Source organism: Thermobia domestica, chromosome 8 (genome assembly GCF_964235325.1).
Source record: "Thermobia domestica chromosome 8, izTheDome1.hap1.1, whole genome shotgun sequence".
In the NCBI taxonomy this organism is placed as follows: Eukaryota; Metazoa; Arthropoda; class Insecta; order Zygentoma; family Lepismatidae; genus Thermobia; species Thermobia domestica.
In genome coordinates, this window is record NC_137461.1 from 54,290,540 (window position 1) to 54,302,887 (window position 12,348).

General features: G+C 33.0%; 1 protein-coding gene across 1 annotated transcript in view; it reads left to right on the top strand.

Moving 5' to 3' along the window:
• Positions 1-4,537: 4,537 nt before the first annotated feature.
• The window catches only part of LOC145691736 (uncharacterized), a 59,338-nt gene continuing 51,527 nt past the window's right edge, over positions 4,538-12,348 (top strand). The window contains exon 1 of the mRNA XM_081767067.1: positions 4,538-4,676. The gene's annotated coding sequence lies outside the window, so the exon portion shown is untranslated. The remainder of the gene's footprint in view (positions 4,677-12,348) is intronic.

The window sequence follows — 12,348 nt, forward strand, 5'->3', positions numbered from 1 at the left end:
ATATCAAGTATATGCTTAATTTATGACAACTGTAAAAGAGAGAATATATATCAAGATTTATTTGTTGCATTTTGATTTATTACAATGTGGTTTTTAAAATTACAATCAAATAAAATAACATTTTATTTTTCCATAATTTAAATTTTATGGATTTCAAGTCATTGCAAGTTTAATAAAATACATAAATACATTTTTATACTTGAAATAAAATTTTATATTAGTTTTGCTTTAGTTCCAAATCTATAAAATTCTGCGGAAAGAAACAGAAGAAATATTACATATTTCTCCTTGTTTTCTGAATATTTTAAATCTGGATTCAGTCACGTATATGTTGTATCAATACGTTATTCTGTTATTCTATGTTTTACTACTCACAAAAATAAAACATAAGTAATAATTTCTTTAATATATACAACCAAAATTAACTATTTTTTCTAACGTTATATGTTTGTTAAACTAGCTTTAGTTTCAAATTATTGTTGAAAAAATAATAACGCTGGTTCCGCTTAGCATTAAAACATTCCTTTTCTTCTGTTATTAAAAACGCCATGACTACAAATACACTTTAACTTTTGTAACGCTATTCTATAATTATTCGACTATAGTATCCTTGAATTTTATCTAATCTAAACACGGTTCCTAAAACATTAGTTCTAATGAGATCTGTAAATTGACTTAGATATTAGGACAATAAAGCTGGAAACCTTATTTGGTTATTTATCAAACAAACTGTTAAGACTGTAAACGTCGAATGATATGCTATTAAATGCATTTCTCACTTTTTTGATTTGAGGCGCAATTAAGGACAGTGGCTGCTGCATTTACAGTTGCACTCATCATATCAATATTTATCTTACTCACATTTAGAACATTCTTAGTGCCAATGGTAAGCTCATGCCAAGGAACACTCAATTTCACGTGCGAGAAACCCAGGATTTAAACACAGGTATCTAATCATATGCATTCGGAAATATAATTATTATTTACAAACTAAACTTAAGAATATACTGTCATTACATTATTTTGTGCAAAACTTAGAAACCTTACATTTTTCCTTCCCATAAAATAAAACTTCGTAATATTCTCTAACATACACATTTGCGATAATATTTAGACTTCCAAACTGTGATATGCATAAGTGTCGGAATTCTTATTGATTGTCTTTGTCCGTCCGTCCGTATGTAGATACGTATCAGAAAACGCAGTTAGAGATACGTAGAAGTGGATTGTCTAATCGATTCAGAGTCCCAAGAATAGGTTTCATCTGTTCCGTAAACTACATGCTCAAAACGGAAGTGTTAATTAGTCCTTTCCTGATTCAACATTTATCTCCGTAGAATAAAATGTGTAAGAAGTAGCTACAAACGATTTTTTCAACGATTCAGCGTCTTAAAACAAATATTTCACTTTTATCAAGAACAGTCCACGAAGACGGAAAGTACTTTAATTTTAACGTTACTTTCGGTTGGAATATTGATTTCAACAGAAATAAAATGCTACGAAATATCGAGACGAGGGTTTCGGCAATCGATTTAGGATCTTAGAAATGGGTTCTATTATATCCTTTAAATGTCTATTCGATTTAAAGTGGTTCAAATTAATCTTTTGCAATTTTCTGCAAACATAAAACTTTGTGCGTTTCTGGATTTTACACGATTTGGAAAATAATCTAAACAAATATTAAAGTAACTATTGTGCGGATTTACTATGAGTAATAATAACACTCGAGAAAAGTAAAACTTACCATATTCATATGTTATGGATATCCCTTTACCTGTTATCGTTCGAGTAATTGAATCGTGGGTGGTAAGAAATGAAATATCAGTCCTCATTAGAAAAGGGACAGTAGTATTTCTCTTCGAAACGTATCAGTGTTAGAATTTGTTTACGTCCCGCAATTCAAGGGGTCAATGGATGTGTTTTACTTCTCCAGCTTCTTCTTGAATCACACATCGGTGTGTTATCATTCTGTAAATTAGAGGAAAATAGTAACAGAGGCACAATATGCACATAATATCCTGAAATGGTAAAGCATATATATTGATTTTTTCCACGTTTTATGTTTATAATAACCACCTGTATATATATATAAAATTTATGTCCTAAAGGCAGTATTTAAAATTGATTTTTTGTAAAATTATTAACATATTACTTACGTATATCCTTTGGGTCTCACGTAACTTATAATTAGTTGCATTGGTAATCAACTTTCAGTTTCACTTCCTATAAATGAAACGAGCCTATAAATCTTTGTGTCAACTGAAACATCTTGCCTTTAAAAGTGAATGTGTTTGTAATAGTTTGATAACCATCGGTTTATAGACAATGTGATTCTACCTGAAAGTAAAATTTGATATATTGGATTTCCTTTGTGTTGAATTATTAACATATAACTAGGAGTTTATTTGAATTTCTTAACTTATATTTCCACACCAAGAAATCTAAAAACTAACCCACTAATTTTAGAATTACTATATTTTTACATACTTTCATTCTTAATAACCACCTTCTTATTTATTATTCCGTAATCTCTGTACAATCTCACCAATATGTTTTTATTCTAAATTTAATTGCTGATATCACATACCAGCAGACTTATAGTACATGACACAAAAACATAATATCAACGCTTTTGTTTAATGGTCTATAAGATGTAACAACTCCAAGGTAGCAACGTTCATAAATTGCCTTCATTAAAGATCAGACGCTTAGATTGGTTATCCATCCTTACTAATTAACAAAACTTTTCCATAATCTGCCCTAACATTAAGCACAACGAAAGAAACTAATAAAATTAAATGGTATGATAGAATTCTTGCTTACCAAAAAAGCAGCTTTAATCTCCATATTCCAAAAATTAAAAAAATGTTGCCGTTAATATCGCTTACGTTTCATAAAAATAACTTAACTCAATGAAAAGCATCAAAGATTTAAAACGTATATAATGGGTAACCTAATTTGAAAATGTTGTGGATCTAATTTTGTTTAATCTGTATTCAAATTTTACTCACATACAATAAGTTGTATACATTTTACAATCAAACGGAAATGTGGCTGACTGAAGTATAATAAAGTTATCAGAATATGTTCATAAACATCATATTTCTGTCGATGATGATTCTCACTATTGTCGAAACATTAATACATTATTATTTCCATGAATCATATCCACAGTGAAACAATGATAACGCACACAGCTATAAAAAATATTTGATATTTACCATGCCACTTTGAAGCAATAAATAAATAAATAAAATTTAATTTGGTTAGGATTAGTATTTATTGAATCTGTATATGTATCAAGAAGCTTGAATTATATAATGATATTTTGAGTATAGAAACACTATAAGAGTTTAAGAATTTAAGGATAGTGTTATCCAATTGATAATAAGATATTCTAGTTCTAACTTGTATTTCTGCCAGAAATACACTCTAATTTATGAAATGGCAGATATCCAATCAATCCACCTGAAATATTTTTCATTTATTATTGTAACAACTATAGTAATCTTAGATTATTAATTTATAAATATGAGTGTGTTCCGACGATAGTGACGAGGTTTATGCAATTACTTTTCTACATTTCAATAATTCATAACAATAATTCACGAAGAATTTTCCAGCTCATAAGATGATGTGATTAACAAGCAGAAAATTAATTGAATCGTTTTTTTTTTCTGAGACAACACCTGTCAGAAAAAGCAAGGAGTGAGGCCAATGAGAAGACTATATTACACACTATAGTTTATCCAAAAACGTTTATTTATTTATAACTTACAAAGCTTAGGGAACAGCTTGACAGGTGAAAATATCTCGCAAAATGTATATCTGTGCGTAGCAAACCCTACAATGTTTCGTGTCTGACAAAACTAGAAATCTGTCGTTTTAGGAAGAAACGATTCAATTAGATTTTTTTTACTAATTCGTGTTCGTTATATATAAAAATGAAGAAATGATTAAATATATTTGAGGTAACAAATAATCACATTTCAATAATGAATTGTAACAAACATCTCAGAAGAGAATAACAATTGTACAAAAAGTAAAACAAATTGAAATACATCGATTATGTAATCACTGAGTAAAGTTACTCACTGTGAAGTACTTAATTAACTCATTATAAATTTTGACTTATTATCCAGTTCTGTTCTGCAATAGACATAAATCAAAATATTTGGTTATTTGTTGAACAATATTATAACATACCGACCAGTGTGAACATTTTGTTTTCAAACATCAATTTTATTTAAAATTCTTTCATGTTTGTGACTATATTTTCAGACGGTCATATATATAGCGTTCTTACTTTCAATCACCAACACACAGTAAAATTTTTTTAATGTACTTGAAAGTTGTAAGTTATACAAGAAATGTGTTGGCCGTCAGATTACACTATTGAAACAATAAACAATGTTGCACATTAAAAATAAATCTATTTGTATTCATTTCATTGATGAACTTGATTACAAATAATAATTAACGTCACATTCAACAGAAATAAATCAAACGTTACACAGGTTTAACCTACAATGTATCTATCCACGCGAAAGGTAGAAAACTGTAGTATTTCCAGCCTATTAGCTTCGTATAGGTTCATTGTAGTTGCATGAATTAATGTGAACAGTGCAATATAATTATAAATATAGCTACCTAATTTCCAGTTTGCAGAGCTCCAGGTAAATTGAATTTGTGTGATTGAAGTGAAGTAAACTTTTAAGAGAACACATATCAATTATTTTTTAGACTCTGTGTTACTGCTTTAAGAGAACAAAGCGCAATAGCGTTATAAAGTATGTGAAATTAATGCAAATGTATCCATACAATAATTTGAGATCAACATTGAAATAATTCTAATATAATACAAGTAATTAAAGTATCAATTATGTTAAAGTATCAGATCCATTTATTAACAATATTATTTTTCAGATCTTTGTCATTTGATTAGTCCATATTTTCTACATTTTCAGTTAATATATTTGATTCGTATTAGATTATCGTTAAAACATCTGTAATTTTAAATTAAATTCAAAATGATTATGTAAAATCAATTTTAAAATGAACTCCTTATTTTTCCTATATTACCGAAAATGAAACGGAATTATCACTACCTCAAAAACTATATAGCAAATTTTAGAATAAAATTGTTTATTTAAATGAAAGTTCTTAGATAATACGTTTGTTAAACTTCCATGTAGTTCATAAAATAATTATAGTATTATTATTTTTATTATAGTAAGAATGAAAGCACAACAGCATTTCATGCCAGTGTAATTTCAGAAATTATTAGAATGGGACTCTACTGAGTATCATTGATATCACTATATTTAAAAATTATGTAATATATGTAGAATCTACTTTTTATGCCGATTTTGTAATTAGTGGTTACACGAATTTGAAACAGTATGATGTAAAGAAGCAGACAGCATTAGATTAAAATTCAAATTAGCAAGAGATTCAAATTAACAAGAGATTCAAGCTATTCGAACAATTTTAATAGGAGATTCAAACAATGTGAACAACTTAAACAAGATATTCAAATTAATACAAATGTGACAATGTAACGTAGCTTTTAACGAAGTAACTTGTCTCATTATAGTTTTGGATATATACAGTATATATGCTATTAGGCCTGAAAATTAACAAATGCTACGTAATTTGTACTCACATATGTAAATCTAAAAGTAGTTTTCAGACTCCATCCTCATTCCATACAAGGGCCTTAAACTTCGCAATTTTCATGATAAAATTTAGATTTAGATAAAAAAAATCGACTATTTTCAATCGACAGACGCTATTACTTTACCTCATGAAGTCGCATTAGATGCCGGTAATTTTGTATTGACTATTAGAATTTATTAGAATAGAATCTCTGATTTAGTTTTCACAAGTTTTGTTCTTAATCTTTATTCCCGAAAGGGCTTTAAGATTTACAGTTTAATGTTAAATTTCGAAATTTATTGAAAAGATTGAAATATCTTTATTAAATAATGACAAGTATAATATGGGTGCTTTCTCGATCATATTCCCAGGAACAACACACTTAACAATTCCGAAGTATGTGGAGCGTGTCGAGAATTTTCTAAAACAATTAATTTAAAGTAATTAAAATTATATTATGTACTCAAATTTCTGAGTATTTATTAAATATATTTCTTTATGCAGCTCTTCGCTGATTCCTTGTACAACAGAACTTAACGCAAGGAGATGCTTTGGTATATAATTCCACCGAGCCCAACCCAACCACTCTAATTTTGGACAGTAATATAAATGTTTAGGGTAATATTCAGATTTTGTTTCGTATGTAAAATTAACTTAAATTCTCAGTTCCGTCGGCAGTACTTACACAAGCTCGAAGCCCGTTTATCTGTGGTTATGAACCATCTTACTTGTGATCATATCTGAGCAATATTTGTCGAAACATTCAATGAAGATTTACCTTGATACATATATATGCATATATTCCATATGCATTTTAGTTTGTACTAACGTTTTCTATAAAGGTTTTCATTAGCACGGATTTTTTCCTCAAGCAATTTAAAATCACTGTTTTTAAATGCTTCAAAATTGATACAACATTTTCTTATAGTTCCCGCCATTCCTTGCAAAACTATTGTTGATCCACAGCTTCATGTTGCTCCATCGAAATGCTGTAATATATGCAAAAGCGGCAGTTTGTTAGATTGACATTGACATTTCATGCATTGCTGGGATTTTCTTTATCCTTCTCTAGGAAACAAATCGCCTCTTTAAATTTCCAGAATTTGCAACAATACTATGTCAATTACTAAAACTTGTGTCATGTCTATGTTTATATTAGTTATAAAAATTCCAAATAGATTTCTTGACACTCTTTGTTGTATCAGCTGTTGAAACATTGCCTAGGTTTACTTCTAAAATTTTCAAAATCAATTTAATGTGTTATTCTACCTTTCGCTTCCGATGGAAATTCTAATCTCCATTTTTGTTCATGAACATTTTTCGCCCATCATGACTATAAATCATGAATTATAATATCTGTTCTGAACATCTGTGTTTGAAGATGACCATTTAAATATCTCCGTTTCTTTCCGAACTTTACTGTCATCTCCAACAACAGGTCGTGTTTTATCTGCACTTTCCTTTCACTTCTTAACCCTGCTACTGGGTTCAAGTTTATTTGACCCAAAATGAATTTTGATTTCTCTTTGAATTTATGATTAGTTTCCTGGTGCGGATCAGGTTTGTGACTTCGTTTTATTCAACTCAAATGATATTTTCTGAAAATCACATACTTTAATATTAAATGCTTTGGAATTTTCCTCTTTGTTACTAATGTAGTGTTTGGATCAATGTGACCCGAAGAAGTTTTTCTGTGCTGCATAAGTGAATTTTCAACTGATGTCTTATATTTCTAGTGTCTTGTTGATAAACAATTGGTAGCATTTTGCCCTTTCAAGCAATATATTCCTAGTAAGCCGGCAAAATGTCGTATAAAAATCTAGACTGTATGTGATAGCAAAACGTCTTACGTACTCAAGCAACAGGTAAATACAAGCAAAGAACACAGTCTGAGAAAAATCAAGTTATGGGTGTTGTAAGTGATTTTGTTTGCAAACTAAGGGGCCATAATATTACTTGCGATAATTTTTTCACCTCGTTCATTTTAGGGCAGCATGTACTTGGAAAATAAGTATGATTGAGATGGTAAGGAAAAACAAAATTGAACTTCCGGAGAGTTTGTCAAACAGAAATGCACTCCTTGTCGTTTTATTTTCCAAACAATGTAACCGTTGTAAATTATATCCCTAAGAAAAATTAAAAGATTGTGCTCTTCACTCAGGAATGGATATCAGCAACCGGAAATCAGAAATGGGAAAGCTTTCCAAAAAAGATAGTATTTGGAAGACCTTGGAAATTCTCTTATTTTACCCCAGATACAACCTAGACAATATATGATGAGAAGTGCCGAGTCTAGTCCTTAATGACACTATGCTTTCCTTATTGTAGTTTGCACTTTTCGGCCCTGCGAGGCCCACGTACGCTGTAGTATGAACATAGTTTAGTGGAGATCGTTCTGAATGTGTAACACACTGATATTTATTATGTATAATATGGTCACTTGTACTATATATATTAGTTATATTAAATCATATAAATTATATAGAGAGCGCAATATAAGCTATAATAAACTAAAGATATTTCGAACGTGAAAAGGTTCATATTTTAACGTTATATATACGCTTTAAAATTTTAAGTTTACAATGAGTGTATATTTTTAACATGAGAAATTTTAACCTTATTTTGCAAAATATATATGATTTTGTCATTTGTGCTCACAGTGTCACTGCAATGTTTTTGCACATATTGCATATTACATACATGGCTCACACACAACGAACATATGTTCACTGCACATATTATTCTGAAATTTGCGACATACCAGTTTGAGTTTCCTGTCTCTAGAACTAGGGCACAAGTGACATCGTTTTCTTTTCTGTTCTTCAGATCTTGCTGGCTTATCGCTTTCAATCTTAATACTACATCTTAACAAATTATCTCTTACAGATCTTTTCAAAGTAGACGACCCAGCTCTTCTCAACATTAGAGGCGTAATCAAATCATCTAGCTCTTCGATGAAAATCATTCGCTTATGCTCCTTTAGGATATTTCAATTCGGATTACGATATTTGAAAACAACATAAGAGTTTAACACCTAAGTTTAACATATTCAGGGAAAGGCCAAAACCATAGTCTGTCTTTAGCACGAATATTCTCCCAATTTTTGATCCATCAAATCGATGCCTTCTTTATGTTTATTGTATTAGTTTATAATTTCGGGCTTCCTTTTTAGATGATTATCATCGGTCATAGAATCATGATGCATGATACTGATAAGAATTACACTTTTGGTAAACATAACCGACCATTGTTACATCATCACAAAAAGCAAATTCGGAAGAATAAACACTTTTCTTATGATTAGGTCTCATGATGGGAGAGATGCTTCTGTTATTATTCCTACCGGTTCCAACCATTGTTACCGTACGTTTCTATTGAGAAGGTATTCGGCTAAAGATCGCTTGTAAAATAATTGTCTCTTGTTATGTTATGTCCTTCATATTGACTGAGGGAAGATACTAAACGCTTGACAACTTCCGCAGCAAGACCTTTTTGAACTGGTTCACCAATCTTTCTGCGACAATAGAAATATCCGTCATAAGCATAGTCAGATTTAGCATCGCACATTCAAAGCAGTTTCATTCCATATTTTGCGGTTCTTTTTAGACAGGTATTGAGTAAAAGGGCATCTTCCTCTAAATGGAATCAACTGTTCATCACGTGTTGGTGATTGGCTATTAATAATAACGTTTTTAGAGTTTCTTAAGAAACGGTTCACACATAGGAAACATGTGCATCTTTCTCAATCTTTTTACGAAAGTCTCGTGTTCTCTTATTATCCAGGCGCAAACAGATTAAGATACATATAAATCTGTTGACAGACGTTGTAGAGTTGTAATACAGGTTCGAGTTGCAACTTTGAAACGGTTCTCTGACGGATACATTCCAGTTTTTCTCGTCGCCAGCAAAAAGTAGAAGTCCTAAAAATGCTAACATTCTTCCTTGTCGGCTTCTCTTCATTTCTTATGAACCTCAGATGCTCCTCGTCTTCCTTGCAAATAAGAGCACAACACAATTTCTTTCAAAATGTCATTTGTAATGTAGAAATTAAACGCAGCGAGAGGTGAATCAGTATGTGTTCACTACCGCGGTCCAGGAGCTGGACGTATAATATTGTGAGATCTAGTCTGAGATTGTTTCTACGGAGAACGTGACCAAGAACGTCCACCTTTTGAACGCAATTCTGCACTTAGAATATTCGATGTTGTGCTACTTCTGTCTGTATCAGAGTCATTTTCTCCGACACTATCGCCTGTATCATTTTCACTGGCACTTTCACTTGTATCTCAATACTCGCTATTTTCTATATGAGTATCATTACGTACATTCTAATCTTCACCATCACTGTCTTCACCACTGGTCAACCATAGGCTAGTATCGCTTTCATCCTCTGCTTCTAACATCCGTCTAATATTCTTACTTTACGATAGACTAGCCATACTTATAAGTCACAGTAATGAATAACACGTTTTGAATTGACCTATACTAACTTTATGCAGTAAATCATTTCGATTTTTTTTTTGCTAGCCGCGCACGAGTAGTCCCGCCCAATGGTCACGCCCTTTATTACGGGATGAGGAATAAAGGAAATCTAGGGAGAGGAGAAAGATAGATGGGACAAGTGAGGTTTAATTTATTTATTATATCTTTATCTTATTTCAAAATCATAACAGCATTAAGTGGGAAGCATCAATTTTCAGCCCTGGTATTAACTGGAGGAGCTGCAGGACATCATGGCCTTTAACCATGATCATACTGTTAGGTGGTGACGAGTTGAGGATGAAGTGCAGAGGACGTCACAACACAAGGTATTTGATTAGTTTGACAAATGCTAATTATCTTCTGATTCAGGGCTACTCTGGATCGTGACGAAGACTGTGGGAGACCTGGTGAGACAGTAGGACTACTGTGCAGTAGATGGGAAAATGTAAGGTGAATCGAGATGAGTGATGAAATCGGCAATGAGAGAAAGATCAATGCTGTCAGGTGGCAGTCAGTAACGATACAGTGAGAAAAGCAGATACAACGGTGTACGGCGAAGGAGTTATCGTTTCGGGAAAGTGACGTCGGCGTGCATGGTGTCAAAAAGTATGGGTGGTGGTTCTGGAAGCGTTGAGACATATATCACAGGCGGAGTGTTTCAAGGTAGTATAGAATATGTGGAAACGGAGTACGGTCATACAGATCTCGAGTAGGGCTGGGAAGACGGATACGAAAGGCAAGTCGGAGTGCGTCACGTTCTAGAATTTGGAGGCGTTTATAGAAAGAAGAAGGAGCATCGATCCAAGCTGTAAAGCCGTAGGTAAGGACTGGTCGGAGGAAAGATTTGTACGTATTAAGCAGAGTGATAGCAGAAAGACCCCAAGTAGTGCCTGTAAGGCGGCGAAGAAGGTTAAGGCGTGAGTAAGCCCTGGCACAGATGTACATGAGGTATGGAGTCCATCTAAGATGTTGGTCCAAAGAAATGCCTAAATAACTGACTATTTTCCTGATGATGACAGGAGTATGGAATATACGGAGATGGAGATTGGTAGGATTGCGATGAAGACGGGAGCGCTTTCCCGGTGGTAAGAAGATAATCACTTGCGTTTTAGCGGCATTGATGGTAAGACGCCACTTCTGACATCAAGAAAGAAAGAAATCTATGGTAGGTTGGAGAGAAGAATTAATGCATTAAATCGTATTTCCTGTGGATAAAAAGGCAGTGTCGTCGGCATATTGAAAGAGTGTAACGTTCGGGGGAAATGTGGAAAAGTCTGCGACATATAGAAGGTACAGCAGAAGGGATAGCGCTCATCTTTGGGGGACTCCGGAATGAAGGAAGATAGGATAGGAAAGGTGATTATTAATTGATATATAGCTAAGTCTGCAGGAGAGAAATTGATAGATGAGACGGATATAACAGTAGAGTAGGTGAATAGAGAAAAGTTTATAGAGGAGGCCAAGATGCCAGACTTTATCAAAAGTTTTCTCGAGGTCAAATAAGATTAGGCAGGAAGGTTTGGATGTGTTAAACGGATTAGTGATGATAGTAATAAGGCGGAGGAGTTGATCGGAGATGCTAAAGGAAGGACGAAAAGCTGCTTGATGGAGAGGTAGTAAATTGTATGTTGAAAGATGGGTGTGAAGGCGAGTGACGAGGATACGTTCGAGAATCTTGCTAAACACAAAGGGGAGTTGGATAGGGCGGTATGAAGAGACAGATTGTTGGGGTTTCCCAGGTTTGAGAAACATTAAGGTAGTAGAAGTTTCCCAAGGTAAAGGATAGAAGCCAGTGCGAAGAATGAAAGTAAAAATGGTAGAGAGAAGGTAAAGCAAGACATAGGGACCTTCCTTGATGTGGCTGTAGGTGATTTTGTCTATGCCAGGAGCAGTGTTTTTCTTTCAGGAGATGGTATGCTGGATATCAGAAACAGTGATAGGAGCTGTAAGTGGAATGTGGGGAGGTAATGGATGATCGGGGTGAGGTTGAAGGTCGGGTGACGAAAGATCTAATGTGTCAGTGGGATGTCACCGAAATACTGGATCTTGTGCAGAAGGAGTGAATATATCCTGGAGGTAGGTGGCAAAAGCGTTGGCTTTAGCAGTATCGTCGAGAAGAGGCAGTGTATCATCTAGAAGTGGATAGGTAGTACGTGTGGATTTGCCGGTAAGTTGATGGAAACGCTTCCAGAATTTGGTGGGGTGGGA